Here is a 26220-nt window from a genome sequence, read left to right on the forward strand (position 1 = left end):
ATCTCCAGGAACAATATGGTGTCCAGTCAGAGGAAATGTTTAAACAAAAGTCATTAACAATGTGAGTTTCTCAAGATAAATTGATAGACAATTTAGTCATCAGAGTTTAGGGAGCAATAGAAAATAATGGATTATTTGTTACTTAACATAAACAATATTGTGTTAGGAAAGCAATTCCAGAAATAAATCTTTCCATTTATTGAGCAAGTTTGCAGATAAAATGTTAACAATAATTCTATCATTGAGATCTCATGTTTTCATTTCACGATTACTTTTTAACTGTATGAGTACCAACAATAGACTGACTTTAATTTCCCAGGGATGACTACATTAATAAGAACGCCATAATATCTATTACAATAAAGCATATTAACAAGTGACTTGAACAAACATTGTAAGAATGTAGGGCCTGTATATACAAAATAAAGGAGAAAAAAAGCATTATATAACTTACTGTAAGTTTCCAACTGTTTAAAGAATTAATAAAATACTAGTTTCAAAAAAATATATAAAAATAATAAAAAATATTATACTTTAGACATATAATTTGTCATTATATGTAAGGCAGTGCAAGTGGTGCTGTGGCTTAGTTGGTTAAAGTGCCTGTCTAGTAAACAGGAGATCCTGAGTTCATATCTCAGCAGTACCTTTGCTTGATACCTTTTTATCACACCAGTATGTAGTTTTTTGTTGATGCATAACAAAATAAGATGTGTAAAACCTTTATCTGCTTTCACTTTGGCACATTTGGTCACCAATGTAAAAAGGTTTAAAGATGCCATCCATGTCAGAAGACGACAAACAACAAAACTTCACCCTATTTCAACATAAGTTAATTTGTAGAAATATGCCTATGTTAAGGTAAATAGATGAATTTTTACAAAATAGCCTTCATCATATTGGGTAAACTGCAAAATTAATTTAGAGTACATTAAAAAGAGAATAACACAGAAAGTGTTAAAATGTCTGTAAAAAAGTAAGTTTCCCAAGGTACAGTAATTTGAGAGTCAGTTTAGTCATCATAGCTAGAGAATCATTGACATTTAACCCATATTTATTTCCATAACATCCTTAAAATTGTGTTAGGAAAATACTTCTTGATGAAAAGCTAAACTTCTCTTGAAAAAGCATCAATAAAGAATGCTAACCATAATTCTGACTTTTTAAAACAGAGTTCTTAATTTTACTACATGTTTTTGATTTCTGAATATCAAAAATTAATTGACATTTATTCCCATGTAGCATTACTTACAGAGAAATCAATAAAAGTGCTAAAAAAAATTAGAAAATTACTTTGACAAGATATTTTAAGAATGAAGGTGCTGTAAATCATAAATGAAAAGAGAGAACACAACTTTCTATTTATACTCTAAATTTCCACCGGTTTGAAAAATTGATGAAGCAATAGTTATAAGAATATCAAAAATTGTTACCAAATAGCATATCTTAGATATATCATTTTTCTTTGTGAAGCTCTAGCTCATCATGTGATGCTGTGGCTTAGTTGGTTAAAGCGCCTGTCTAGTAAACAGGAGATCTTGAGTTCAAATCTCAGCAGCGCCTTTCATTTATTTTCATCAACTCAGAACATAGTTTGTTGATAATTCATCACAAAAAGACATGTGAATGCTTCAGCAGCCTTTACCCTTTCTCACATGTTCAGTAATATGTACCACATTTCTAGATACAGTCCAAATCAGAAAACACAAAAAAATGCAATATTCCCCTTTTTTAATATCAGTTATTTTGTAGAAGTAAATTGATGCCAAGGTAACTAGAAAAGAATTCCAGAAATTGCCAATCATCATGTCTGAGCAATCTCCAGGAACAATATGGTGTCCAGTCAGAGGAAATGTTTAAACAAAAGTCATTAACAATGTGAGTTTCTCAAGATAAATTGATAGACAATTTAGTCATCAGAGTTTAGGGAGCAATAGAAAATAATGGATTATTTGTTACTTAACATAAACAATATTGTGTTAGGAAAGCAATTCCAGAAATAAATCTTTCCATTTATCGAGCAAGCTTCCAGATAAAATGTTAACAATTATTCTATCATTGAGATCTCATGTTTTCATTTCACGATTACTTTTTAACTGTATGAGTACCAACAATAGACTGACTTTAATTTCCCAGGGATGACTACATTAATAAGAACGCCATAATATCTATTACAATAAAGCATATTAACAAGTGACTTGAACAAACATTGTAAGAATGTAGGGTCTGTATATACAAAATAAAGGAGAAAAAAAGCATTATATAACTTACTGTAAGTTTCCAACTGTTTAAAGAATTAATAAAATACTAGTTTCAAAAAAATATATAAAAATAATAAAAAATATTATACTTTAGACATATAATTTGTCATTATATGTAAGGCAGTGCAAGTGGTGCTGTGGCTTAGTTGGTTAAAGTGCCTGTCTAGTAAACAGGAAATCCTGAGTTCATATCTCAGCAGTACCTTTGCTTGATACCTTTTTATCACACCAGTATGTAGTTTTTTGTTGATGCATAACAAAATAAGATGTGTAAAACCTTTATCTGCTTTCACTTTGGCACATTTGGTCACCAATGTAAAAAAGTTTAAAGATGCCATCCATGTCAGAAGACGACAAACAACAAAACTTCACCCTATTTCAACATAAGTTAATTTGTAGAAATATGCCTATGTTAAGGTAAATAGATGAATTTTTACAAAATAGCCTTCATCATATTGGGTAAACTGCAAAATTAATTTAGAGTACATTAAAAAGAGAATAACACAGAAAGTGTTAAAATGTCTGTAAAAAAGTAAGTTTCCCAAGGTACAGTAATTTGAGAGTCAGTTTAGTCATCATAGCTAGAGAATCATTGACATTTAACCCATATTTATTTCCATAACATCCTTAAAATTGTGTTAGGAAAATACTTCTTGATGAAAAGCTAAACTTCTCTTGAAAAAGCATCAATAAAGAATGCTAACCATAATTCTGACTTTTTAAAACAGAGTTCTTAATTTTACTACATGTTTTTGTTTTCTGAATATCAAAAATTAATTGACATTTATTCCCATGTAGCATTACTTACAGAGAAATCAATAAAAGTGCTAAAAAAATTAGAAAATTACTTTGACAAGATATTTTAAGAATGAAGGTGCTGTAAATCATAAATGAAAAGAGAGAACACAACTTTCTATTTATACTCTAAATTTCCACCGATTTGAAAAATTGATGAAGCAATAGTTATAAGAATATCAAAAATTGTTACCAAATAGCATATCTTAGATATATCATTTTTCTTTGTGAAGCTCTAGGGTATCATGTGATGCTGTGGCTTAGTTGGTTAAAGCGCCTGTCTAGTAAACAGGAGATCTTGAGTTCAAATCTCAGCAGCGCCTTTCATTTATTTTCATCAACTCAGAACATAGTTTGTTGATAATTCATCACAAAAAGACATGTGAATGCTTCAGCAGCCTTTACCCTTTCTCACATGTTCAGTAATATGTACCACATTTCTAGATACAGTCCAAATCAGAAAACACAAAAAAATGCAATATTCCCCTTTTTTAATATCAGTTATTTTGTAGAAGTAAATTGATGCCAAGGTAACTAGAAAAGAATTCCAGAAATTGCCAATCATCATGTCTGAGCAATCTCCAGGAACAATATGGTGTCCAGTCAGAGGAAATGTTTAAACAAAAGTCATTAACAATGTGAGTTTCTCAAGATAAATTGATAGACAATTTAGTCATCAGAGTTTAGGGAGCAATAGAAAATAATGGATTATTTGTTACTTAACATAAACAATATTGTGTTAGGAAAGCAATTCCAGAAATAAATCTTTCCATTTATTGAGCAAGTTTGCAGATAAAATGTTAACAATAATTCTATCATTGAGATCTCATGTTTTCATTTCACGATTACTTTTTAACTGTATGAGTACCAACAATAGACTGACTTTAATTTCCCAGGGATGACTACATTAATAAGAACGCCATAATATCTATTACAATAAAGCATATTAACAAGTGACTTGAACAAACATTGTAAGAATGTAGGGCCTGTATATACAAAATAAAGGAGAAAAAAAGCATTATATAACTTACTGTAAGTTTCCAACTGTTTAAAGAATTAATAAAATACTAGTTTCAAAAAAATATATAAAAATAATAAAAAATATTATACTTTAGACATATAATTTGTCATTATATGTAAGGCAGTGCAAGTGGTGCTGTGGCTTAGTTGGTTAAAGTGCCTGTCTAGTAAACAGGAGATCCTGAGTTCATATCTCAGCAGTACCTTTGCTTGATACCTTTTTATCACACCAGTATGTAGTTTTTTGTTGATGCATAACAAAATAAGATGTGTAAAACCTTTATCTGCTTTCACTTTGGCACATTTGGTCATCAATGTAAAAAAGTTTAAAGATGCCATCCATGTCAGAAGACGACAAACAACAAAACTTCACCCTATTTCAACATAAGTTAATTTGTAGAAATATGCCTATGTTAAGGTAAATAGATGAATTTTTACAAAATAGCCTTCATCATATTGGGTAAACTGCAAAATTAATTTAGAGTACATTAAAAAGAGAATAACACAGAAAGTGTTAAAATGTCTGTAAAAAAGTAAGTTTCCCAAGGTACAGTAATTTGAGAGTCAGTTTAGTCATCATAGCTAGAGAATCATTGACATTTAACCCATATTTATTTCCATAACATCCTTAAAATTGTGTTAGGAAAATACTTCTTGATGAAAAGCTAAACTTCTCTTGAAAAAGCATCAATAAAGAATGCTAACCATAATTCTGACTTTTTAAAACAGAGTTCTTAATTTTACTACATGTTTTTGTTTTCTGAATATCAAAAATTAATTGACATTTATTCCCATGTAGCATTACTTACAGAGAAATCAATAAAAGTGCTAAAAAAATTAGAAAATTACTTTGACAAGATATTTTAAGAATGAAGGTGCTGTAAATCATGAATGAAAAGAGAGAACCCAACTTTCTATTTATACTCTAAATTTCCACCGGTTTGAAAAATTGATAAAGCAATAGTTATAAGAATATCAAAAATTGTTACCAAATAGCATATCTTAGATATATCATTTTTCTTTGTGAAGCTCCAGGGCATCATGTGGTGCTGTGGCTTAGTTGGTTAAAGTGCCTGTCTAGTAAACAGGAGATCCTGAGTTCAAATCTCAGCAGCACCTTTCATTTATTTTCATCAACTCAGAACATAGTTTGTTGATAATTCATCACAAAAAGACATGTGAATGCTTCAGCAGCCTTTACCCTTTCTCACATGTTCAGTAATATGTACCACATTTCTAGATACAGTCCAAATTAGAAAACACAAAAAAATGCAATATTCCCCTTTTTTAATATCAGTTATTTTGTAGAAGTAAATTGATGCCAAGGTAACTAGAAAAGAATTCCAGAAATTGCCAATCATCATGTCTGAGCAATCTCCAGGAACAATATGGTGTCCAGTCAGAGGAAATGTTTAAACAAAAGTCAGTAACAATGTGAGTTTCTCAAGATAAATTGATAGACAATTTAGTCATCAGAGTTTAGGGAGCAATAGAAAATAATGGATTATTTGTTACTTAACATAAACAATATTGTGTTAGGAAAGCAATTCCAGAAATAAATCTTTCCATTTATTGAGCAAGTTTGCAGATAAAATGTTAACAATAATTCTATCATTGAGATCTCATGTTTTCATTTCACGATTACTTTTTAACTGTATGAGTACCAACAATAGACTGACTTTAATTTCCCAGGGATGACTACATTAATAAGAACGCCATAATATCTATTACAATAAAGCATATTAACAAGTGACTTGAACAAACATTGTAAGAATGTAGGGCCTGTATATACAAAATAAAGGAGAAAAAAAGCATTATATAACTTACTGTAAGTTTCCAACTGTTTAAAGAATTAATAAAATACTAGTTTCAAAAAAATATATAAAAATAATAAAAAATATTATACTTTAGACATATAATTTGTCATTATATGTAAGGCAGTGCAAGTGGTGCTGTGGCTTAGTTGGTTAAAGTGCCTGTCTAGTAAACAGGAGATCCTGAGTTCATATCTCAGCAGTACCTTTGCTTGATACCTTTTTATCACACCAGTATGTAGTTTTTTGTTGATGCATAACAAAATAAGATGTGTAAAACCTTTATCTGCTTTCACTTTGGCACATTTGGTCACCAATGTAAAAAAGTTTAAAGATGCCATCCATGTCAGAAGACGACAAACAACAAAACTTCACCCTATTTCAACATAAGTTAATTTGTAGAAATATGCCTATGTTAAGGTAAATAGATGAATTTTTACAAAATAGCCTTCATCATATTGGGTAAACTGCAAAATTAATTTAGAGTACATTAAAAAGAGAATAACACAGAAAGTGTTAAAATGTCTGTAAAAAGTAAGTTTCCCAAGGTACAGTAATTTGAGAGTCAGTTTAGTCATCATAGCTAGAGAATCATTGACATTTAACCCATATTTATTTCCATAACATCCTTAAAATTGTGTTAGGAAAATACTTCTTGATGAAAAGCTAAACTTCTCTTGAAAAAGCATCAATAAAGAATGCTAACCATAATTCTGACTTTTTAAAACAGAGTTCTTAATTTTACTACATGTTTTTGTTTTCTGAATATCAAAAATTAATTGACATTTATTCCCATGTAGCATTACTTACAGAGAAATCAATAAAAGTGCTAAAAAAAAATTAGAAAATTACTTTGACAAGATATTTTAAGAATGAAGGTGCTGTAAATCATAAATGAAAAGAGAGAACACAACTTTCTATTTATACTCTAAATTTCCACCGATTTGAAAAATTGATGAAGCAATAGTTATAAGAATATCAAAAATTGTTACCAAATAGCATATCTTAGATATATCATTTTTCTTTGTGAAGCTCTAGCTCATCATGTGATGCTGTGGCTTAGTTGGTTAAAGCGCCTGTCTAGTAAACAGGAGATCCTGAGTTCAAATCTCAGCAGCGCCTTTCATTTATTTTCATCAACTCAGAACATAGTTTGTTGATAATTCATCACAAAAAGACATGTGAATGCTTCAGCAGCCTTTACCCTTTCTCACATGTTCAGTAATATGTACCACATTTCTAGATACAGTCCAAATCAGAAAACACAAAAAAATGCAATATTCCCCTTTTTTAATATCAGTTATTTTGTAGAAGTAAATTGATGCCAAGGTAACTAGAAAAGAATTCCAGAAATTGCCAATCATCATGTCTGAGCAATCTCCAGGAACAATATGGTGTCCAGTCAGAGGAAATGTTTAAACAAAAGTCATTAACACTGTGAGTTTCTCAAGATAAATTGATAGACAATTTAGTCATCAGAGTTTAGGGAGCAATAGAAAATAATGGATTATTTGTTACTTAACATAAACAATATTGTGTTAGGAAAGCAATTCCAGAAATAAATCTTTCCATTTATTGAGCAAGTTTGCAGATAAAATGTTAACAATAATTCTATCATTGAGATCTCATGTTTTCATTTCACGATTACTTTTTAACTGTATGAGTACCAACAATAGACTGACTTTAATTTCCCAGGGATGACTACATTAATAAGAACGCCATAATATCTATTACAATAAAGCATATTAACAAGTGACTTGAACAAACATTGTAAGAATGTAGGGCCTGTATATACAAAATAAAGGAGAAAAAAGCATTATATAACTTACTGTAAGTTTCCAACTGTTTAAAGAATTAATAAAATACTAGTTTCAAAAAAATATATAAAAATAATAAAAAATATTATACTTTAGACATATAATTTGTCATTATATGTAAGGCAGTGCAAGTGGTGCTGTGGCTTAGTTGGTTAAAGTGCCTGTCTAGTAAACAGGAGATCCTGAGTTCATATCTCAGCAGTACCTTTGCTTGATACCTTTTTATCACACCAGTATGTAGTTTTTTGTTGATGCATAACAAAATAAGATGTGTAAAACCTTTATCTGCTTTCACTTTGGCACATTTGGTCACCAATGTAAAAAGGTTTAAAGATGCCATCCATGTCAGAAGACGACAAACAACAAAACTTCACCCTATTTCAACATAAGTTAATTTGTAGAAATATGCCTATGTTAAGGTAAATAGATGAATTTTTACAAAATAGCCTTCATCATATTGGGTAAACTGCAAAATTAATTTAGAGTACATTAAAAAGAGAATAACACAGAAAGTGTTAAAATGTCTGTAAAAAAGTAAGTTTCCCAAAGTACAGTAATTTGAGAGTCAGTTTAGTCATCATAGCTAGAGAATCATTGACATTTAACCCATATTTATTTCCATAACATCCTTAAAATTGTGTTAGGAAAATACTTCTTGATGAAAAGCTAAACTTCTCTTGAAAAAGCATCAATAAAGAATGCTAACCATAATTCTGACTTTTTAAAACAGAGTTCTTAATTTTACTACATGTTTTTGATTTCTGAATATCATAAATTAATTGACATTTATTCCCATGTAGCATTACTTACAGAGAAATCAATAAAAGTGCTAAAAAAAATTAGAAAATTACTTTGACAAGATATTTTAAGAATGAAGGTGCTGTAAATCATAAATGAAAAGAGAGAACCCAACTTTCTATTTATACTCTAAATTTCCACCGGTTTGAAAAATTGATGAAGCAATAGTTATAAGAATATCAAAAATTGTTACCAAATAGCATATCTTAGATATATCATTTTTCTATGTGAAGCTCTAGGGCATCATGTGGTGCTGTGGCTTAGTTGGTTAAAGTGCCTGTCTAGTAAACAGGAGATCCTGAGTTCAAATCTCAGCAGCGCCTTTCATTTATTTTCATCAACTCAGAACATAGTTTGTTGATAATTCATCACAAAAAGACATGTGAATGCTTCAGCAGCCTTTACCCTTTCTCACATGTTCAGTAATATGTACCACATTTCTAGATACAGTCCAAATCAGAAAACACAAAAAAATGCAATATTCCCCTTTTTTAATATCAGTTATTTTGTAGAAGTAAATTGATGCCAAGGTAACTAGAAAAGAATTCCAGAAATTGCCAATCATCATGTCTGAGCAATCTCCAGGAACAATATGGTGTCCAGTCAGAGGAAATGTTTAAACAAAAGTCAGTAACAATGTGAGTTTCTCAAGATAAATTGATAGACAATTTAGTCATCAGAGTTTAGGGAGCACTAGAAAATAATGGATTATTTGTTACTTAACATAAACAATATTGTGTTAGGAAAGCAATTCCAGAAATAAATCTTTCCATTTATCGAGCAAGCTTCCAGATAAAATGTTAACAATAATTCTATCATTGAGATCTCATGTTTTCATTTCACGATTACTTTTTAACTGTATGAGTACCAACAATAGACTGACTTTAATTTCCCAGGGATGACTACATTAATAAGAACGCCATAATATCTATTACAATAAAGCATATTAACAAGTGACTTGAACAAACATTGTAAGAATGTAGGGCCTGTATATACAAAATAAAGGAGAAAAAAGCATTATATAACTTACTGTAAGTTTCCAACTGTTTAAAGAATTAATAAAATACTAGTTTCAAAAAAATATATAAAAATAATAAAAAATATTATACTTTAGACATATAATTTGTCATTATATGTAAGGCAGTGCAAGTGGTGCTGTGGCTTAGTTGGTTAAAGTGCCTGTCTAGTAAACAGGAGATCCTGAGTTCATATCTCAGCAGTACCTTTGCTTGATATCTTTTTATCACACCAGTATGTAGTTTTTTGTTGATGCATAACAAAATAAGATGTGTAAAACCTTTATCTGCTTTCACTTTGGCACATTTGGTCACCAATGTAAAAAAGTTTAAAGATGCCATCCATGTCAGAAGACGACAAACAACAAAACTTCACCCTATTTCAACATAAGTTAATTTGTAGAAATATGCCTATGTTAAGGTAAATAGATTAATTTTTACAAAATAGCCTTCATCATATTGGGTAAACTGCAAAATTAATTTAGAGTACATTAAAAAGAGAATAACACAGAAAGTGTTAAAATGTCTGTAAAAAAGTAAGTTTCCCAAGGTACAGTAATTTGAGAGTCAGTTTAGTCATCATAGCTAGAGAATCATTGACATTTATCCATATTTATTTCCATAACATCCTTAAAATTGTGTTAGGAAAATACTTCTTGATGAAAAGCTAAACTTCTCTTGAAAAAGCATCAATAAAGAATGCTAACCATAATTCTGACTTTTTAAAACAGAGTTCTTAATTTTACTACATGTTTTTGTTTTCTGAATATCAAAAATTAATTGACATTTATTCCCATGTAGCATTACTTACAGAGAAATCAATAAAAGTGCTAAAAAAAATTAGAAAATTACTTTGACAAGATATTTTAAGAATGAAGGTGCTGTAAATCATGAATGAAAAGAGAGAACCCAACTTTCTATTTATACTCTAAATTTCCACCGGTTTGAAAAATTGATAAAGCAATAGTTATAAGAATATCAAAAATTGTTACCAAATAGCATATCTTAGATATATCATTTTTCTTTGTGAAGCTCCAGGGCATCATGTGGTGCTGTGGCTTAGTTGGTTAAAGCGCCTGTCTAGTAAACAGGAGATCCTGAGTTCAAATCTCAGCAGCGCCTTTCATTTATTTTCATCAACTCAGAACATAGTTTGTTGATAATTCATCACAAAAAGACATGTGAATGCTTCAGCAGCCTTTACCCTTTCTCACATGTTCAGTAATATGTACCACATTTCTAGATACAGTCCAAATCAGAAAACACAAAAAAATGCAACATTCCCCTTTTTTAATATCAGTTATTTTGTAGAAGTAAATTGATGCCAAGGTAACTAGAAAAGAATTCCAGAAATTGCCAATCATCATGTCTGAGCAATCTCCAGGAACAATATGGTGTCCAGTCAGAGGAAATGTTTAAACAAAAGTCAGTAACAATGTGAGTTTCTCAAGATAAATTGATAGACAATTTAGTCATCAGAGTTTAGGGAGCAATAGAAAATAATGGATTATTTGTTACTTAACATAAACAATATTGTGTTAGGAAAGCAATTCCAGAAATAAATCTTTCCATTTATTGAGCAAGTTTGTAGATAAAATGTTAACAATAATTCTATCATTGAGATCTCATGTTTTCATTTCATGATTACTTTTTAACTGTATGAGTACCAACAATAGACTGACTTTAATTTCCCAGGGATGACTACATTAATAAGAACGCCATAATATCTATTACAATAAAGCATATTAACAAGTGACTTGAACAAACATTGTAAGAATGTAGGGCCTGTATATACAAAATAAAGGAGAAAAAAGCATTATATAACTTACTGTAAGTTTCCAACTGTTTAAAGAATTAATAAAATACTAGTTTCAAAAAAATATATAAAAATAATAGAAAATATTATACTTTAGACATATAATTTGTCATTATATGTAAGGCAGTGCAAGTGGTGCTGTGGCTTAGTTGGTTAAAGTGCCTGTCTAGTAAACAGGAGATCCTGAGTTCATATCTCAGCAGTACCTTTGCTTGATACCTTTTTATCACACCAGTATGTAGTTTTTTGTTGATGCATAACAAAATAAGATGTGTAAAACCTTTATCTGCTTTCACTTTGGCACATTTGGTCACCAATGTAAAAAAGTTTAAAGATGCCATCCATGTCAGAAGACGACAAACAACAAAACTTCACCCTATTTCAACATAAGTTAATTTGTAGAAATATGCCTATGTTAAGGTAAATAGATGAATTTTTACAAAATAGCCTTCATCATATTGGGTAAACTGCAAAATTAATTTAGAGTACATTAAAAAGAGAATAACACAGAAAGTGTTAAAATGTCTGTAAAAAAGTAAGTTTCCCAAGGTACAGTAATTTGAGAGTCAGTTTAGTCATCATAGCTAGAGAATCATTGACATTTAACCCATATTTATTTCCATAACATCCTTAAAATTGTGTTAGGAAAATACTTCTTGATGAAAAGCTAAACTTCTCTTGAAAAAGCATCAATAAAGAATGCTAACCATAATTCTGACTTTTTAAAACAGAGTTCTTAATTTTACTACATGTTTTTGATTTCTGAATATCAAAAATTAATTGACATTTATTCCCATGTAGCATTACTTACAGAGAAATCAATAAAAGTGCTAAAAAAATTAGAAAATTACTTTGACAAGATATTTTAAGAATGAAGGTGCTGTAAATCATAAATGAAAAGAGAGAACACAACTTTCTATTTATACTCTAAATTTCCACCGGTTTGAAAAATTGATGAAGCAATAGTTATAAGAATATCAAAAATTGTTACCAAATAGCATATCTTAGATATATCATTTTTCTATGTGAAGCTCTAGGGCATCATGTGGTGCTGTGGCTTAGTTGGTTAAAGCGCCTGTCTAGTAAACAGGAGATCCTGAGTTCAAATCTCAGCAGCGCCTTTCATTTATTTTCATCAACTCAGAACATAGTTTGTTGATAATTCATCACAAAAAGACATGTGAATGCTTCAGCAGCCTTTACCCTTTCTCACATGTTCAGTAATATGTACCACATTTCTAGATACAGTCCAAATAAGAAAACACAAAAAAATGCAATATTCCCCTTTTTTAATATCAGTTATTTTGTAGAAGTAAATTGATGCCAAGGTAACTAGAAAAGAATTCCAGAAATTGCCAATCATCATGTCTGAGCAATCTCCAGGAACAATATGGTGTCCAGTCAGAGGAAATGTTTAAACAAAAGTCAGTAACAATGTGAGTTTCTCAAGATAAATTGATAGACAATTTAGTCATCAGAGTTTAGGGAGCAATAGAAAATAATGGATTATTTGTTACTTAACATAAACAATATTGTGTTAGGAAAGCAATTCCAGAAATAAATCTTTCCATTTATCGAGCAAGCTTCCAGATAAAATGTTAACAATAATTCTATCATTGAGATCTCATGTTTTCATTTCACGATTACTTTTTAACTGTATGAGTACCAACAATAGACTGACTTTAATTTCCCAGGGATGACTACATTAATAAGAACGCCATAATATCTATTACAATAAAGCATATTAACAAGTGACTTGAACAAACATTGTAAGAATGTAGGGTCTGTATATACAAAATAAAGGAGAAAAAAAGCATTATATAACTTACTGTAAGTTTCCAACTGTTTAAAGAATTAATAAAATACTAGTTTCAAAAAAATATATAAAAATAATAAAAAATATTATACTTTAGACATATAATTTGTCATTATATGTAAGGCAGTGCAAGTGGTGCTGTGGCTTAGTTGGTTAAAGTGCCTGTCTAGTAAACAGGAAATCCTGAGTTCATATCTCAGCAGTACCTTTGCTTGATACCTTTTTATCACACCAGTATGTAGTTTTTTGTTGATGCATAACAAAATAAGATGTGTAAAACCTTTATCTGCTTTCACTTTGGCACATTTGGTCACCAATGTAAAAAAGTTTAAAGATGCCATCCATGTCAGAAGACGACAAACAACAAAACTTCACCCTATTTCAACATAAGTTAATTTGTAGAAATATGCCTATGTTAAGGTAAATAGATGAATTTTTACAAAATAGCCTTCATCATATTGGGTAAACTGCAAAATTAATTTAGAGTACATTAAAAAGAGAATAACACAGAAAGTGTTAAAATGTCTGTAAAAAAGTAAGTTTCCCAAGGTACAGTAATTTGAGAGTCAGTTTAGTCATCATAGCTAGAGAATCATTGACATTTAACCCATATTTATTTCCATAACATCCTTAAAATTGTGTTAGGAAAATACTTCTTGATGAAAAGCTAAACTTCTCTTGAAAAAGCATCAATAAAGAATGCTAACCATAATTCTGACTTTTTAAAACAGAGTTCTTAATTTTACTACATGTTTTTGTTTTCTGAATATCAAAAATTAATTGACATTTATTCCCATGTAGCATTACTTACAGAGAAATCAATAAAAGTGCTAAAAAAAATTAGAAAATTACTTTGACAAGATATTTTAAGAATGAAGGTGCTGTAAATCATGAATGAAAAGAGAGAACCCAACTTTCTATTTATACTCTAAATTTCCACCGGTTTGAAAAATTGATGAAGCAATAGTTTTAAGAATATCAAAAATTGTTACCAAATAGCATATCTTAGATATATCATTTTTCTTTGTAAGCTCCAGTGCATCATGTGGTGCTGTGGCTTAGTTGGTTAAAGCGCCTGTCTAGTGAACAGGAGATCCTGAGTTCAAATCTCAGCAGCGCCTTTCATTTATTTTCATCAACTCAGAACATAGTTTGTTGATAATTCATCACAAAAAGACATGTAAATGCTTCAGCAGCCTTTACCCTTTCTCACATGTTCAGTAATATGTACCACATTTCTAGATACAGTCCAAATCAGAAAACACAAAAAAATGCAATATTCCCCTTTTTTAATATCAGTTATTTTGTAGAAGTAAATTGATGCCAAGGTAACTAGAAAAGAATTCCAGAAATTGCCAATCATCATGTCTGAGCAATCTCCAGGAACAATATGGTGTCCAGTCAGAGGAAATGTTTAAACAAAAGTCAGTAACAATGTGAGTTTCTCAAGATAAATTGATAGACAATTTAGTCATCAGAGTTTAGGGAGCAATAGAAAATAATGGATTATTTGTTACTTAACATAAACAATATTGTGTTAGGAAAGCAATTCCAGAAATAAATCTTTCCATTTATCGAGCAAGCTTCCAGATAAAATGTTAACAATAATTCTATCATTGAGATCTCATGTTTTCATTTCACGATTACTTTTTAACTGTATGAGTACCAACAATAGACTGACTTTAATTTCCCAGGGATGACTACATTAATAAGAACGCCATAATATCTATTACAATAAAGCATATTAACAAGTGACTTGAACAAACATTGTAAGAATGTAGGGCCTGTATATACAAAATAAAGGGGAAAAAAAGCATCATATAACTTACTGTAAGTTTCCAACTGTTTAAAGAATTAATAAAATACTAGTTTCAAAAAAATATATAAAAATAATAAAAAATATTATACTTTAGACATATAATTTGTCATTATATGTAAGGCAGTGCAAGTGGTGCTGTGGCTTAGTTGGTTAAAGTGCCTGTCTAGTAAACAGGAGATCCTGAGTTCATATCTCAGCAGTACCTTTGCTTGATATCTTTTTATCACACCAGTATGTAGTTTTTTGTTGATGCATAACAAAATAAGATGTGTAAAACCTTTATCTGCTTTCACTTTGGCACATTTGGTCACCAATGTAAAAAAGTTTAAAGATGCCATCCATGTCAGAAGACGACAAACAACAAAACTTCACCCTATTTCAACATAAGTTAATTTGTAGAAATATGCCTATGTTAAGGTAAATAGATGAATTTTTACAAAATAGCCTTCATCATATTGGGTAAACTGCAAAATTAATTTAGAGTACATTAAAAAGAGAATAACACAGAAAGTGTTAAAATGTCTGTAAAAAAGTAAGTTTCCCAAGGTACAGTAATTTGAGAGTCAGTTTAGTCATCATAGCTAGAGAATCATTGACATTTATCCATATTTATTTCCATAACATCCTTAAAATTGTGTTAGGAAAATACTTCTTGATGAAAAGCTAAACTTCTCTTGAAAAAGCATCAATAAAGAATGCTAACCATAATTCTGACTTTTTAAAACAGAGTTCTTAATTTTACTACATGTTTTTGTTTTCTGAATATCAAAAATTAATTGACATTTATTCCCATGTAGCATTACTTACAGAGAAATCAATAAAAGTGCTAAAAAAAATTAGAAAATTACTTTGACAAGATATTTTAAGAATGAAGGTGCTGTAAATCATGAATGAAAAGAGAGAACCCAACTTTCTATTTATACTCTAAATTTCCACCGGTTTGAAAAATTGATAAAGCAATAGTTATAAGAATATCAAAAATTGTTACCAAATAGCATATCTTAGATATATCATTTTTCTTTGTGAAGCTCCAGGGCATCATGTGGTGCTATGGCTTAGTTGGTTAAAGCGCCTGTCTAGTAAACAGGAGATCCTGAGTTCAAATCTCAGCAGCGCCTTTCATTTATTTTCATCAACTCAGAACATAGTTTGTTGATAATTCATCACAAAAAGACATGTGAATGCTTCAGCAGCCTTTACCCTTTCTCACATGTTCAGTAATATGTACCACATTTCTAGATACAGTCCAAATCAGAAAACACAAAAAAATGCAATATTCCCCTTTTTTAATATCAGTTATTTTGTAGAAGTAAATTGATGCCAAGGTAACTAGAAAAGAATTCCAGAAATTGCCAATCATCATGTCTGAGCAATCTCCAGGAACAATATGGTGTCCAGTCAGAGGAAATGTTTAAACAAAAGTCAGTAACAATGTGAGTTTCTCAAGATAAATTGATAGACAATTTAGTCATCAGAGTTTAGGGAGCAATAGAAAATAATGGATTATTTGTTACTTAACATAAACAATATTGTGTTAGGAAAGCAATTCCAGAAATAAATCTTTCCATTTATCGAGCAAGCTTCCAGATAAGATGTTAACAATAATTCTATCATTGAGATCTCATGTTTTCATTTCACGATTACTTTTTAACTGTATGAGTACCAACAATAGACTGACTTTAATTTCCCAGGGATGACTACATTAATAAGAACGCCATAATATCTATTACAATAAAGCATATTAACAAGTGACTTGAACAAACATTGTAAGAATGTAGGGCCTGTATATACAAAATAAAGGAGAAAAAAGCATTATATAACTTACTGTAAGTTTCCAACTGTTTAAAGAATTAATAAAATACTAGTTTCAAAAAAATATATAAAAATAATAAAAAATATTATACTTTAGACATATAATTTGTCATTATATGTAAGGCAGTGCAAGTGGTGCTGTGGCTTAGTTGGTTAAAGTGCCTGTCTAGTAAACAGGAGATCCTGAGTTCATATCTCAGCAGTACCTTTGCTTGATATCTTTTTATCACACCAGTATGTAGTTTTTTGTTGATGCATAACAAAATAAGATGTGTAAAACCTTTATCTGCTTTCACTTTGGCACATTTGGTCACCAATGTAAAAAAGTTTAAAGATGCCATCCATGTCAGAAGACGACAAACAACAAAACTTCACCCTATTTCAACATAAGTTAATTTGTAGAAATATGCCTATGTTAAGGTAAATAGATGAATTTTTACAAAATAGCCTTCATCATATTGGGTAAACTGCAAAATTAATTTAGAGTACATTAAAAAGAGAATAACACAGAAAGTGTTAAAATGTCTGTAAAAAAGTAAGTTTCCCAAGGTACAGTAATTTGAGAGTCAGTTTAGTCATCATAGCTAGAGAATCATTGACATTTATCCATATTTATTTCCATAACATCCTTAAAATTGTGTTAGGAAAATACTTCTTGATGAAAAGCTAAACTTCTCTTGAAAAAGCATCAATAAAGAATGCTAACCATAATTCTGACTTTTTAAAACAGAGTTCTTAATTTTACTACATGTTTTTGTTTTCTGAATATCAAAAATTAATTGACATTTATTCCCATGTAGCATTACTTACAGAGAAATCAATAAAAGTGCTAAAAAAAATTAGAAAATTACTTTGACAAGATATTTTAAGAATGAAGGTGCTGTAAATCATGAATGAAAAGAGAGAACCCAACTTTCTATTTATACTCTAAATTTCCACCGGTTTGAAAAATTGATAAAGCAATAGTTATAAGAATATCAAAAATTGTTACCAAATAGCATATCTTAGATATATCATTTTTCTTTGTGAAGCTCCAGGGCATCATGTGGTGCTGTGGCTTAGTTGGTTAAAGCACCTGTCTAGTAAACAGGAGATCCTGAGTTCAAATCTCAGCAGCGCCTTTCATTTATTTTCATCAACTCAGAACATAGTTTGTTGATAATTCATCACAAAAAGACATGTGAATGCTTCAGCAGCCTTTACCCTTTCTCACATGTTCAGTAATATGTACCACATTTCTAGATACAGTCCAAATCAGAAAACAAAAAAAAATGCAATATTCCCCTTTTTTAATATCAGTTATTTTGTAGAAGTAAATTGATGCCAAGGTAACTAGAAAAGAATTCCAGAAATTGCCAATCATCATGTCTGAGCAATCTCCAGGAACAATATGGTGTCCAGTCAGAGGAAATGTTTAAACAAAAGTCAGTAACAATGTGAGTTTCTCAAGATAAATTGATAGACAATTTAGTCATCAGAGTTTAGGGAGCAATAGAAAATAATGGATTATTTGTTACTTAACATAAACAATATTGTGTTAGGAAAGCAATTCCAGAAATAAATCTTTCCATTTATCGAGCAAGCTTCCAGATAAGATGTTAACAATAATTCTATCATTGAGATCTCATGTTTTCATTTCACGATTACTTTTTAACTGTATGAGTACCAACAATAGACTGACTTTAATTTCCCAGGGATGACTACATTAATAAGAACGCCATAATATCTATTACAATAAAGCATATTAACAAGTGACTTGAACAAACATTGTAAGAATGTAGGGCCTGTATATACAAAATAAAGGAGAAAAAAGCATTATATAACTTACTGTAAGTTTCCAACTGTTTAAAGAATTAATAAAATACTAGTTTCAAAAAAATATATAAAAATAATAAAAAATATTATACTTTAGACATATAATTTGTCATTATATGTAAGGCAGTGCAAGTGGTGCTGTGGCTTAGTTGGTTAAAGTGCCTGTCTAGTAAACAGGAGATCCTGAGTTCATATCTCAGCAGTACCTTTGCTTGATATCTTTTTATCACACCAGTATGTAGTTTTTTGTTGATGCATAACAAAATAAGATGTGTAAAACCTTTATCTGCTTTCACTTTGGCACATTTGGTCACCAATGTAAAAAAGTTTAAAGATGCCATCCATGTCAGAAGACGACAAACAACAAAACTTCACCCTATTTCAACATAAGTTAATTTGTAGAAATATGCCTATGTTAAGGTAAATAGATGAATTTTTACAAAATAGCCTTCATCATATTGGGTAAACTGCAAAATTAATTTAGAGTACATTAAAAAGAGAATAACACAGAAAGTGTTAAAATGTCTGTAAAAAAGTAAGTTTCCCAAGGTACAGTAATTTGAGAGTCAGTTTAGTCATCATAGCTAGAGAATCATTGACATTTATCCATATTTATTTCCATAACATCCTTAAAATTGTGTTAGGAAAATACTTCTTGATGAAAAGCTAAACTTCTCTTGAAAAAGCATCAATAAAGAATGCTAACCATAATTCTGACTTTTTAAAACAGAGTTCTTAATTTTACTACATGTTTTTGTTTTCTGAATATCAAAAATTAATTGACATTTATTCCCATGTAGCATTACTTACAGAGAAATCAATAAAAGTGCTAAAAAAAATTTGAAAATTACTTTGACAAGATATTTTAAGAATGAAGGTGCTGTAAATCATGAATGAAAAGAGAGAACCCAACTTTCTATTTATACTCTAAATTTCCACCGGTTTGAAAAATTGATGAAGCAATAGTTATAAGAATATCAAAAATTGTTACCAAATAGCATATCTTAGATATATCATTTTTCTTTGTGAAGCTCCAGGGCATCATGTGGTGCTGTGGCTTAGTTGGTTAAAGCGCCTGTCTAGTAAACAGGAGATCTTGAGTTCAAATCTCAGCAGTGCCTTTCATTTATTTTCATCAACTCAGAACATAGTTTGTTGATAATTCATCACAAAAAGACATGTGAATGCTTCAGCAGCCTTTACCCTTTCTCACATGTTCAGTAATATGTACCACATTTATAGATACAGTCCAAATCAGAAAACACAAAAAATGCAATATTCCACTTTTTTAATATCAGTTATTTTGTAGAAGTAAATTGATGCCAAGGTAACTAGAAAAGAATTCCAGAAATTGCCAATCATCATGTCTGAGCAATCTCCAGGAACAATATGGTGTCCAGTCAGAGGAAATGTTTAAACAAAAGTCAGTAACAATGTGAGTTTCTCAAGATAAATTGATAGACAATTTAGTCATCAGAGTTTAGGGAGCAATAGAAAATAATGGATTATTTGTTACTTAACATAAACAATATTGTGTTAGGAAAGCAATTCCAGAAATAAATCTTTCCATTTATCGAGCAAGCTTCCAGATAAAATGTTAACAATAATTCTATCATTGAGATCTCATGTTTTCATTTCACGATTACTTTTTAACTGTATGAGTACCAACAATAGACTGACTTTAATTTCCCAGGGATGACTACATTAATAAGAACGCCATAATATCTATTACAATAAAGCATATTAACAAGTGACTTGAACAAACATTGTAAGAATGTAGGGCCTGTATATACAAAATAAAGGAGAAAAAAAGCATTATATAACTTACTGTAAGTTTCCAACTGTTTAAAGAATTAATAAAATACTAGTTTCAAAAAAATATATAAAAATAATAAAAAATATTATACTTTAGACATATAATTTGTCATTATATGTAAGGCAGTGCAAGTGGTGCTGTGGCTTAGTTGGTTAAAGTGCCTGTCTAGTAAACATGAAATCCTGAGTTCATATCTCATCAGTACCTTTGCTTGATACCTTTTTATCACACCAGTATGTCGTTTTTTGTTGATGCATAACAAAATAAGATGTGTAAAACCTTTATCTGCTTTCACTTTGGCACATTTGGTCACCAATGTAAAAAAGTTTAAAGATGCCATCCATGTCAGAAGACGACAAACAACAAAACTTCACCCTATTTCAACATAAGTTAATTTGTAGAAATATGCCTATGTTAAGGTAAATAGATGAATTTTTACAAAATAGCCTTCATCATATTGGGTAAACTGCAAAATTAATTTAGAGTACATTAAAAAGAGAATAACACAGAAAGTGTTAAAATGTCTGTAAAAAAGTAAGTTTCCCAAGGTACAGTAATTTGAGAGTCAGTTTAGTCATCATAGCTAGAGAATCATTGACATTTAACCCATATTTATTTCCATAACATCCTTAAAATTGTGTTAGGAAAATACTTCTTGATGAAAAGCTAAACTTCTCTTGAAAAAGCATCAATAAAGAATGCTAACCATAATTCTGACTTTTTAAAACAGAGTTCTTAATTTTACTACATGTTTTTGTTTTCTGAATATCAAAAATTAATTGACATTTATTCCCATGTAGCATTACTTACAGAGAAATCAATAAAAGTGCTAAAAAAAATTAGAAAATTACTTTGACAAGATATTTTAAGAATGAAGGTGCTGTAAATCATCAATGAAAAGAGAGAACCCAACTTTCTATTTATACTCTAAATTTCCACCGGTTTGAAAAATTGATGAAGCAATAGTTATAAGAATATCAAAAATTGTTACCAAATAGCATATCTTAGATATATCATTTTTCTTTGTGAAGCTCCAGGGCATCATGTGGTGCTGTGGCTTAGTTGGTTAAAGCGCCTGTTTAGTAAACAGGAGATCCTGAGTTCAAATCTAAGCAGCGCCTTTCATTTATTTTCATCAACTCAGAACATAGTTTGTTGATAATTCATCACAAAAAGACATGTGAATGCTTCAGCAGCCTTTACCCTTTCTCACATGTTCAGTAATATGTACCACATTTATAGATACAGTCCAAATCAGAAAACACAAAAAATGCAATATTCCACTTTTTTAATATCAGTTATTTTGTAGAAGTAAATTGATGCCAAGGTAACTAGAAAAGAATTCCAGAAATTGCCAATCATCATGTCTGAGCAATCTCCAGGAACAATATGGTGTCCAGTCAGAGGAAATGTTTAAACAAAAGTCAGTAACAATGTGAGTTTCTCAAGATAAATTGATAGACAATTTAGTCATCAGAGTTTAGGGAGCAATAGAAAATAATGGATTATTTGTTACTTAACATAAACAATATTGTGTTAGGAAAGCAATTCCAGAAATAAATCTTTCCATTTATCGAGCAAGCTTCCAGATAAAATGTTAACAATAATTCTATCATTGAGATCTCATGTTTTCATTTCACGATTACTTTTTAACTGTATGAGTACCAACAATAGACTGACTTTAATTTCCCAGGGATGACTACATTAATAAGAACGCCATAATATCTATTACAATAAAGCATATTAACAAGTGACTTGAACAAACATTGTAAGAATGTAGGGCCTGTATATACAAAATAAAGGAGAAAAAAAGCATTATATAAATTACTGTAAGTTTCCAACTGTTTAAAGAATTAATAAAATACTAGTTTCAAAAAAATATATAAAAATAATAAAAAATATTATACTTTAGACATATAATTTGTCATTATATGTAAGGCAGTGCAAGTGGTGCTGTGGCTTAGTTGGTTAAAGTGCCTGTCTAGTAAACATGAAATCCTGAGTTCATATCTCATCAGTACCTTTGCTTGATACCTTTTTATCACACCAGTATGTCGTTTTTTGTTGATGCATAACAAAATAAGATGTGTAAAACCTTTATCTGCTTTCACTTTGGCACATTTGGTCACCAATGTAAAAAAGTTTAAAGATGCCATCCATGTCAGAAGACGACAAACAACAAAACTTCACCCTATTTCAACATAAGTTAATTTGTAGAAATATGCCTATGTTAAGGTAAATAGATGAATTTTTACAAAATAGCCTTCATCATATTGGGTAAACTGCAAAATTAATTTAGAGTACATTAAAAAGAGAATAACACAGAAAGTGTTAAAATGTCTGTAAAAAAGTAAGTTTCCCAAGGTACAGTAATTTGAGAGTCAGTTTAGTCATCATAGCTAGAGAATCATTGACATTTAACCCATATTTATTTCCATAACATCCTTAAAATTGTGTTAGGAAAATACTTCTTGATGAAAAGCTAAACTTCTCTTGAAAAAGCATCAATAAAGAATGCTAACCATAATTCTGACTTTTTAAAACAGAGTTCTTAATTTTACTACATGTTTTTGTTTTCTGAATATCAAAAATTAATTGACATTTATTCCCATGTAGCATTACTTACAGAGAAATCAATAAAAGTGCTAAAAAAAATTAGAAAATTACTTTGACAAGATATTTTAAGAATGAAGGTGGTGTAAATCATGAATGAAAAGAGAGAACACAACTTTCTATTTATACTCTAAATTTCCACCGGTTTGAAAAATTGATGAAGCAATAGTTATAAGAATATCAAAAATTTTTACCAAATAGCATATCTTAGATATATCATTTTTCTTTGTGAAGCTCCAGGGCATCATGTGGTGCTGTGGCTTAGTTGGTTAAAGCGCCTGTCTAGTAAACAGGAGATCCTGAGTTCAAATCTCAGCAGCGCCTTTCATTTATTTTCATCAACTCAGAACATAGTTTGTTGATAATTCATCACAAAAAGACATGTGAATGCTTTAGCAGCCTTTACCCTTTCTCACATGTTCAGTAATATGTACCACATTTCTAGATACAGTCCAAATCAGAAAACACAAAAATATTCAATATTCCCCTTTTTTAATATCAGTTATTTTGTAGAAGTAAATTGATGCCAAGGTAACTAGAAAAGAATTCCAGAAATTGCCAATCATCATGTCTGAGCAATCTCCAGGAACAATATGGTGTCCAGTCAGAGGAAATGTTTAAACAAAAGTCAGTAACAATGTGAGTTTCTCAAGATAAATTGATAGACAATTTAGTCATCAGAGTTTAGGGAGCAATAGAAAATAATGGATTATTTGTTACTTAACATAAACAATATTGTGTTAGGAAAGCAATTCCAGAAATAAATCTTTCCATTTATCGAGCAAGCTTCCAGATAAAATGTTAACAATAATTCTATCATTGAGATCTCATGTTTTCATTTCACGATTACTTTTTAACTGTATGAGTACCAACAATAGACTGACTTTAATTTCCCAGGGATGACTACATTAATAAGAACGCCATAATATCTATTACAATAAAGCATATTAACAAGTGACTTGAACAAACATTGTAAGAATGTAGGGCCTGTATATACAAAATAAAGGAGAAAAAAGCATTATATAACTTACTGTAAGTTTCCAACTGTTTAAAGAATTAATAAAATACTAGTTTCAAAAAAAAATATATAAAAATAATAAAAAATATTATACTTTAGACATATAATTTGTCATTATATGTAAGGCAGTGCAAGTGGTGCTGTGGCTTAGTTTGTTAAAGTGCCTGTCTAGTAAACAGGAGATCCTGAGTTCATATCTCAGCAGTACCTTTGCTTGATACCTTTTTATCACACCAGTATGTAGTTTTTTGTTGATGCATAACAAAATAAGATGTGTAAAACCTTTATCTGCTTTCACTTTGGCACATTTGGTCACCAATGTAAAAAAGCTTAAAGATGCCATCCATGTCAGAAGACGACAAACAACAAAACTTCACCCTATTTCAACATAAGTTAATTTGTAGAAATATGCCTATGTTAAGGTAAATAGATGAATTTTTACAAAATAGCCTTCATCATATTGGGTAAACTGCAAAATTAATTTAGAGTACATTAAAAAGAGAATAACACAGAAAGTGTTAAAATGTCTGTAAAAAAGTAAGTTTCCCAAGGTACAGTAATTTGAGAGTCAGTTTAGTCATCATAGCTAGAGAATCATTGACATTTAACCCATATTTATTTCCATAACATCCTTAAAATTGTGTTAGGAAAATACTTCTTGATGAAAAGCTAAACTTCTCTTGAAAAAGCATCAATAAAGAATGCTAACCATAATTCTGACTTTTTAAAACAGAGTTCTTAATTTTACTACATGTTTTTGTTTTCTGAATATCAAAAATTAATTGACATTATTCCCATGTAGCATTACTTACAGAGAAATCAATAAAAGTGCTAAAAAAAATTAGAAAATTACTTTGACAAGATATTTTAAGAATGAAGGTGCTGTAAATCATGAATGAAAAGAGAGAACCCAACTTTCTATTTATACTCTAAATTTCCACCGGTTTGAAAAATTGATGAAGCAATAGTTATAAGAATATCAAAAATTGTTACCAAATAGCATATCTTAGATATATCATTTTTCTTTGTGAAGCTCCAGGGCATCATGTGGTGCTGTGGCTTAGTTGGTTAAAGCGCCTGTCTAGTAAACAGGAGATCCTGAGTTCAAATCTCAGCAGTGCCTTTCATTTATTTTCATCAACTCAGAACATAGTTTGTTGATAATTCATCACAAAAAGACATGTGAATGCTTCAGCAGCCTTTACCCTTTCTCACATGTTCAGTAATATGTACCACATTTCTAGATACAGTCCAAATCAGAAAACACAAAAAAATGCAATATTCCCCTTTTTTAATATCAGTTATTTTGTAGAAGTAAATTGATGCCAAGGTAACTAGAAAAGAATTCCAGAAATTGCCAATCATCATGTCTGAGCAATCTCCAGGAACAATATGGTGTCCAGTCAGAGGAAATGTTTAAACTAAAGTCAGTAACAATGTGAGTTTCTCAAGATAAATTGATAGACAATTTAGTCATCAGAGTTTAGGAAGCAATAGAAAATAATGGATTATTTGTTACTTAACATAAACAATATTGTGTTAGGAAAGCAATTCCAGAAATAAATATTTCCATTTATCGAGCAAGCTTCCAGATAAAATGTTAACAATAATTCTGTCATTGAGATCTCATGTTTTCATTTCACGATTACTTTTTAACTGTATGAGTACCAACAATAGACTGACTTTAATTTCCCAGGGATGACTACATTAATAAGAACGCCATAATATCTATTACAATAAAGCATATTAACAAGTGACTTGAACAAACATTGTAAGAATGTAGGGCCTGTATATACAAAATAAAGGAGAAAAAAGCATTATATAACTTACTGTAAGTTTCCAACTGTTTAAAGAATTAATAAAATACTAGTTTCAAAAAAATATATAAAAATAATAAAAAATATTATACTTTAGACATATAATTTGTCATTATATGTAAGGCAGTGCAAGTGGTGCTGTGGCTTAGTTGGTTAAAGTGCTTGTGTAGTAAACAGGAGATCCTGAGTTCATATCTCAGCAGTACCTTTGCTTGATACCTTTTTATCACACCAGTATGTAGTTTTTTGTTGATGCATAACAAATAAGATGTGTAAAACCTTTATCTGCTTTCACTTTGGCACATTTGGTCACCAATGTAAAAAAATTTAAAGATGCCATCCATGTCAGAAGACGAC

General features: G+C 30.0%; 26 non-coding genes across 26 annotated transcripts; all 26 read left to right on the forward strand.

Annotated features, from left to right (window-relative positions):
• The first annotated feature begins 575 nt into the window (after positions 1-575).
• TRNAT-AGU (transfer RNA threonine (anticodon AGU)) lies at positions 576-649 on the forward strand. The gene has a single exon. It is a non-coding gene; the product is annotated as a tRNA-Thr (tRNA).
• Positions 650-1489: 840 nt separating this feature from the next.
• TRNAT-AGU (transfer RNA threonine (anticodon AGU)) lies at positions 1490-1563 on the forward strand. The gene has a single exon. It is a non-coding gene; the product is annotated as a tRNA-Thr (tRNA).
• An 829-nt stretch (positions 1564-2392) lies between these two features.
• On the forward strand, positions 2393-2466 carry TRNAT-AGU (transfer RNA threonine (anticodon AGU)). Its single transcript has one exon. It is a non-coding gene; the product is annotated as a tRNA-Thr (tRNA).
• Positions 2467-3305: 839 nt separating this feature from the next.
• Positions 3306-3379, forward strand: TRNAT-AGU (transfer RNA threonine (anticodon AGU)). The gene has a single exon. It is a non-coding gene; the product is annotated as a tRNA-Thr (tRNA).
• An 829-nt stretch (positions 3380-4208) lies between these two features.
• TRNAT-AGU (transfer RNA threonine (anticodon AGU)) lies at positions 4209-4282 on the forward strand. The gene has a single exon. It is a non-coding gene; the product is annotated as a tRNA-Thr (tRNA).
• An 839-nt stretch (positions 4283-5121) lies between these two features.
• Positions 5122-5195, forward strand: TRNAT-AGU (transfer RNA threonine (anticodon AGU)). Its single transcript has one exon. It is a non-coding gene; the product is annotated as a tRNA-Thr (tRNA).
• An 829-nt stretch (positions 5196-6024) lies between these two features.
• Positions 6025-6098, forward strand: TRNAT-AGU (transfer RNA threonine (anticodon AGU)). The gene has a single exon. It is a non-coding gene; the product is annotated as a tRNA-Thr (tRNA).
• Positions 6099-6938: 840 nt separating this feature from the next.
• TRNAT-AGU (transfer RNA threonine (anticodon AGU)) lies at positions 6939-7012 on the forward strand. The gene has a single exon. It is a non-coding gene; the product is annotated as a tRNA-Thr (tRNA).
• Positions 7013-7840: 828 nt separating this feature from the next.
• On the forward strand, positions 7841-7914 carry TRNAT-AGU (transfer RNA threonine (anticodon AGU)). Its single transcript has one exon. It is a non-coding gene; the product is annotated as a tRNA-Thr (tRNA).
• An 840-nt stretch (positions 7915-8754) lies between these two features.
• Positions 8755-8828, forward strand: TRNAT-AGU (transfer RNA threonine (anticodon AGU)). Its single transcript has one exon. It is a non-coding gene; the product is annotated as a tRNA-Thr (tRNA).
• An 828-nt stretch (positions 8829-9656) lies between these two features.
• On the forward strand, positions 9657-9730 carry TRNAT-AGU (transfer RNA threonine (anticodon AGU)). The gene has a single exon. It is a non-coding gene; the product is annotated as a tRNA-Thr (tRNA).
• Positions 9731-10569: 839 nt separating this feature from the next.
• On the forward strand, positions 10570-10643 carry TRNAT-AGU (transfer RNA threonine (anticodon AGU)). Its single transcript has one exon. It is a non-coding gene; the product is annotated as a tRNA-Thr (tRNA).
• An 828-nt stretch (positions 10644-11471) lies between these two features.
• On the forward strand, positions 11472-11545 carry TRNAT-AGU (transfer RNA threonine (anticodon AGU)). Its single transcript has one exon. It is a non-coding gene; the product is annotated as a tRNA-Thr (tRNA).
• An 839-nt stretch (positions 11546-12384) lies between these two features.
• On the forward strand, positions 12385-12458 carry TRNAT-AGU (transfer RNA threonine (anticodon AGU)). Its single transcript has one exon. It is a non-coding gene; the product is annotated as a tRNA-Thr (tRNA).
• An 829-nt stretch (positions 12459-13287) lies between these two features.
• TRNAT-AGU (transfer RNA threonine (anticodon AGU)) lies at positions 13288-13361 on the forward strand. Its single transcript has one exon. It is a non-coding gene; the product is annotated as a tRNA-Thr (tRNA).
• An 839-nt stretch (positions 13362-14200) lies between these two features.
• Positions 14201-14274, forward strand: TRNAT-AGU (transfer RNA threonine (anticodon AGU)). The gene has a single exon. It is a non-coding gene; the product is annotated as a tRNA-Thr (tRNA).
• Positions 14275-15103: 829 nt separating this feature from the next.
• Positions 15104-15177, forward strand: TRNAT-AGU (transfer RNA threonine (anticodon AGU)). The gene has a single exon. It is a non-coding gene; the product is annotated as a tRNA-Thr (tRNA).
• An 839-nt stretch (positions 15178-16016) lies between these two features.
• TRNAT-AGU (transfer RNA threonine (anticodon AGU)) lies at positions 16017-16090 on the forward strand. Its single transcript has one exon. It is a non-coding gene; the product is annotated as a tRNA-Thr (tRNA).
• Positions 16091-16918: 828 nt separating this feature from the next.
• Positions 16919-16992, forward strand: TRNAT-AGU (transfer RNA threonine (anticodon AGU)). Its single transcript has one exon. It is a non-coding gene; the product is annotated as a tRNA-Thr (tRNA).
• An 839-nt stretch (positions 16993-17831) lies between these two features.
• Positions 17832-17905, forward strand: TRNAT-AGU (transfer RNA threonine (anticodon AGU)). The gene has a single exon. It is a non-coding gene; the product is annotated as a tRNA-Thr (tRNA).
• An 828-nt stretch (positions 17906-18733) lies between these two features.
• On the forward strand, positions 18734-18807 carry TRNAT-AGU (transfer RNA threonine (anticodon AGU)). Its single transcript has one exon. It is a non-coding gene; the product is annotated as a tRNA-Thr (tRNA).
• An 839-nt stretch (positions 18808-19646) lies between these two features.
• Positions 19647-19720, forward strand: TRNAT-AGU (transfer RNA threonine (anticodon AGU)). Its single transcript has one exon. It is a non-coding gene; the product is annotated as a tRNA-Thr (tRNA).
• A 1742-nt stretch (positions 19721-21462) lies between these two features.
• On the forward strand, positions 21463-21536 carry TRNAT-AGU (transfer RNA threonine (anticodon AGU)). The gene has a single exon. It is a non-coding gene; the product is annotated as a tRNA-Thr (tRNA).
• Positions 21537-23278: 1742 nt separating this feature from the next.
• On the forward strand, positions 23279-23352 carry TRNAT-AGU (transfer RNA threonine (anticodon AGU)). The gene has a single exon. It is a non-coding gene; the product is annotated as a tRNA-Thr (tRNA).
• An 830-nt stretch (positions 23353-24182) lies between these two features.
• TRNAT-AGU (transfer RNA threonine (anticodon AGU)) lies at positions 24183-24256 on the forward strand. Its single transcript has one exon. It is a non-coding gene; the product is annotated as a tRNA-Thr (tRNA).
• Positions 24257-25095: 839 nt separating this feature from the next.
• TRNAT-AGU (transfer RNA threonine (anticodon AGU)) lies at positions 25096-25169 on the forward strand. The gene has a single exon. It is a non-coding gene; the product is annotated as a tRNA-Thr (tRNA).
• Positions 25170-26220: the final 1051 nt, after the last annotated feature.

Source organism: Pseudophryne corroboree, chromosome 11 (genome assembly GCF_028390025.1).
Source record: "Pseudophryne corroboree isolate aPseCor3 chromosome 11, aPseCor3.hap2, whole genome shotgun sequence".
In the NCBI taxonomy this organism is placed as follows: domain Eukaryota; kingdom Metazoa; phylum Chordata; class Amphibia; order Anura; family Myobatrachidae; genus Pseudophryne; species Pseudophryne corroboree.